This window comes from Orycteropus afer, unplaced genomic scaffold (genome assembly GCF_000298275.1).
Source record: "Orycteropus afer afer isolate SDZICR_OR568_19922 unplaced genomic scaffold, OryAfe1.0 scaffold00210, whole genome shotgun sequence".
Classification (NCBI taxonomy): Eukaryota; Metazoa; Chordata; class Mammalia; order Tubulidentata; family Orycteropodidae; genus Orycteropus; species Orycteropus afer.
The window spans coordinates 3,254,538-3,259,120 of NW_006921797.1; the positions used below are offsets into that span (position 1 = coordinate 3,254,538).

General features: G+C 37.1%; 1 non-coding gene across 1 annotated transcript; it reads right to left on the reverse strand.

The window, feature by feature from the left end:
- Positions 1 to 949: 949 nt before the first annotated feature.
- Positions 950 to 1,068, reverse strand: LOC122150711. The gene has a single exon (XR_006163810.1). It is a non-coding gene; the product is annotated as a 5S ribosomal RNA (ribosomal RNA).
- Positions 1,069 to 4,583: the final 3,515 nt, after the last annotated feature.

Here is a 4,583-nt window from a genome sequence, read left to right on the forward strand (position 1 = left end):
CTGAACCTTCTGGAAAGCATGGCATTGTAACATCTTCAAATATTAACTCGAGCTGGTATAAAGTTGAATGAAGAGTGTCTTTACATTTTGCCACACACAGGTCCTCACCAGGTTGAGTTGCTATAAAGTACAAGATACTCAGTTAAATTTGAATTTCAATGAAAGAGTAAGGTTTTAGTGTAAGTATGTTTTAAATTATTCCTTGTTTATCTGAAATTCAAATTTAACTCAGAGTCCTATATTTTTATTTGTTAAATATGGCAACCCTATCACCAGCAAAAATTTATTTGGTTCAGCGCTGACACTCAGCACTGAAGCTTGAAACCTGATATTTTGGCACAGGTCATAGGCCAGGTTATTTTTTATTGATTAGAAATACAGCTGTCAAGAGAGCCAGTTATCTATACCCAGGTTCAAAACCCACTGCCATTAAGTTGATTCCAACTCATAGACACAAGAGTAGAATTGCCCTATAAGGTTACCAAGGCTGTCAGTCTTTAAGGAAGAAAACTGCCACATCTTTCTCCCATGGAACAGCCAGTGAGATGGAACTGCTAACCTTTTGGTTAGCAGCTGAATGCTTTAACTGTGAAACCACCAGAGTTCCTCAGGTTATCCATACATTTTTCCCTGACTTAAAAACAAACAAACAAACATACTCACTGCCCTCGAGTCTCTCATGACTCACAGCGACCTTTCCTTAGCTTTCCAAGGTGGTATCTCTATGGAAGTAGATTGCCCAACTTTCCTTCTGAGGAGGGGTTGTTGTTGTTATGTGCCGTCGAGTCGGCCCCCTTCTCATAGGGACCCCTCCTTGGGTTTCCGAGGCAGTATCACTACAGAAGTAGGATTGCCCAAACTTCCTTCCGAGGAGTGGCTGGTGGGTTTAAACCGCCAGCCGTCTGGTTAGCAGGCAAGTGTCTTAGCCACTATGCTACCAGAGCTCCCAAGCCTACAGCACCTGGTATTCCCAGGCGGTCTCCCATCCAAGTACTAACCAGGCCCGACCCTGCTTAGCTTCCGAGATCAGACGAGATCGGGCGCGTTCAGGGTGGTATGGCTGTAGACTGGTGGGTTTGAATCACCAGCCTTCTGGTTAGCAGTCAAATGCCTTAGGCACTATGCCACAGTTAAATACGAAGCTGTTTTAAATGCAACATGGTTCTTGGTGAGCAAGTTCACCCTTACGAAAGGATGCCAAGTGAAGGAAATGGCAGTGTTCAACTGCGTGGGATGGGCACTGAAACCATTAGCTGCTGTGATTCTCCTTTTTCTCAACTTTCTCAACTTATTATATGAATGATTAACCCACATACCTTCTTCTGACTGATATATTATATTTTAAAATGAAAAATTTCCATCTAGTTGAATACAATCCATTCTTGTTGAACTTAGAACAACTTTATCTCTTTTACTGTAATTTGACACGTATCTGTTATGATCTGTTATATCTTGATATTAACATTGAACCTCTTATGTTAATCTTCCTTTGCATATTTTCATGTTGATGGGAGTAGCCTTCCTGTGATCCAATATAATGAAAACATATGCCAACTGTATGAATAAGACAAACAACAGAAATGTAGTATTTTAAAGGCTTAAAGAAAATTCAATGAAATAAATAGGAACTTTTTGAAAACTTAAGATTTTATTTTTCTGGTTGACTTACCATGGGAAGTAAAGGACGATAACCTTAAGATAACCTGTACAGACCCAGAACAATAATAAACAGTTGGACACAATACTGTACTCTTAGTAAATAGTCTGCCCAGAGTCCTATGACCTTAATCTCAAACTCAGGAAACAGGTACAATCATAAGCATAAAAATGAATAAGAATTTCTTTAGAAGACCTGCCAAGATAAATCTCTGTGGTCAAAATAGATTTAGCAGTGGCCTCTTGAAACTCAACATCTTCAAAGAAGAAAATGGATATATTAGGAGGAAAAGTGTTTGTTTTTTTTTTCTGTATTTTCTTGACAGCCAATTATATTTAAGAATAACTTTATCCAATAGGCAGAAACCATGTCACTAGAGCCTCTGAACACTCCTCAGGGGTTACTTTCAGATGTCCTTGGGTGAAGCCTAAAGATTCTGCCATCCATGTACTAAGGATCAGATTTTAAAAACTGAACTTGAGCATTTTTAATCAGAGCAAGCTCCTCACCAATGAATGTTATTGGATAACGTTTGGAAATATAGGTACATAAAGTAATACTTGGAAATAAGGGATGTCTGACATAAATTGTACCACGTATGATTTTCTTCTTCAAAATTCTTTCTTCCAGTTTATAGTTAATTCTATGTTTATAGAGAATAAATGATTCTTAATTGTTGTCAAATTATGGTACAAATTCACAAAATGCTCTACCTGAAGAAATGAGATACAAGTTAGAAGAAAAGTTTAATGCAGGAAAAAATAGGTTCAAAGGTTTACCTTTTGAAAAAAAAATATAACGAGTCTGAAAACGCATTCTCAGAGGATGAAGGCAATAGGTGTTGGTTGCATATCAGATATATGTCCTTTATAAGGTTTAGACAATTCAGAACTTTACACAAAGAACATTTCCTCATGTTACCAATGAATGCTTTGATTTAATTTCTCATGGGAAAGAAAACAAAGGCAATTATTCTACTGGAAAAAAGTAGGACTTTCAGTCGATTTGTAGCACTAAAATATATAGATATTACTTGACACGTATATTCTGAGAGCATATCATTTTCCAGACACTGTGATAGACTCTGGGGTACAGAAACAAGCAATGAAGACAGGGTTTCTTTCCTCATAGAACTCAGAGTCTTGCACTCTATTGTCCAATATGGAAGTCACTAGTCACATGTGGATTTTGAAATTAACTAAAATTGAAATTCAGTTTCTCAGTCACATGACCCACATTTTCTGTGTTTAATGCTATAGAACATTTCCACACTTCAAGAATTTTCTATTGAACAGTGTTGGTAGCCAGAGGAACTAATAGCAATGAAATCATCACACCCATAAATATAATAACTGTGATAAATATTCTGAAATAAAAGATTTTATGCTCTGAGAGCATAAAACATGGATATTTGAAGCAATCTGGCATATCAGAGGAGGTGTCTCTGAGGAAGTAATGGTTAAATTGATATGAAAAGGAGGAGTGAGAAATAAGTAGGTTAGGGTGTAAGGGACAGAGTACTCAAACACAATGGAAGAGCAGAAGTCCCTCTTTTCTCAGGGACTCAGGGTCTGAAAGACTGGCAGTTGACCTGAAGTGAGATCATTCTATTTGTTAAATTTTCTACTCCCATCGAGTCGAATCCAACCCATAGCTACTCCTCCTTGGGTTGCTAAGGCGGTATCACTATGGAAGAAGATTGCCCAATCTTCTTTCAGAGGAGTGGCTGGTGAGTTTGAACCACCAGCCTTCTCGTTAGCAGTCAAATACCTTAAGTACTACACCACCAGAGATCCCTTTCCTGTATCATTTACCTATTTTCCTGTCAGTGTTCCTTGCCACTCCCAAATCTGTTTGCATTTGAATCCAAATGCAATTTGAACCACACCAAAACAATTCTCTGTGTTTCTGAGACTAGCAATACTTTAAACTCTAACTTGACAGAGATCGCACCAAAAAAAAAAAAAATTCCAATCACTCATGTATGTAGATGGCAAAATCCTGATCAAAAATTAGCAAATCAAATCCAGCAGCATGTAGAGAGGGTTGCTAGGGGCAGGGGGTATAGTAGGGTGGAAGACGTTAATTCCCTTGTATTTCGGGACTACCACACACACGGGAAAATGCCTTTCTAGAAGAAGCCCTGAAAGCAGAGACTTGAATAAAACTCTCAACTAAAAGTGGTCCAGGGCACTCTGACAGGAATAGAGAAAAGGATCTGGCAGCTTCTCTAGAAGATTGTTCCCTTTCTACACCTAGAAGATTTTATTTAAGTTTGGAATTATTTATTCCTTGAATATGGAGTAAAATATTCCAGTAAAGCCTTCTGTACCTAGCGTCTTCTTTGTGGAACTCTTTTTGATTACCCATTCAGTTTTTTAGTGATTATAAGATCATGGGTGGGTTTTTTTTTTTTTGCTGCTGCTTAAGTAAAAGTTATATTTTTCTAGAAAATTTATCTACTTTCCAAATGTATTGGTATGTATATTACTAACAAAATTTCTACCTGTAATACTTTTAATGTCTACAGTATCTATAGTGATGTCATCTTTACACTTCCAGTATTGGTTATTTATGCCTTCCTTCTCTTTGTCCCTTGATCAGTCTTTTCAGATATTTGTTACTAAAATGAGCCTTTTCAAAGAATCAACATTTGGCTTTGTAGATCCTGTCTATTGTGTGTTTGTTTTTCGTTATTTTTTTTCTGTCTTCTACCCTCTGAGTTTATTTCGTCATTCTTTTTCTAACTTCTTGAGATGTGAGTTAATAACGTTCAGCCTTTTGTCTTTTCTAATATATACTTTAATATTACAAATATTCTTTTAAGAGATATTTCTACAATATATTCCGTATTTGGATATATAGTGTTTTTTATTAGGGAGCTCTGGTAGCGTAGTGCCTAAGGCACTTGACTGCTAACCAGAAG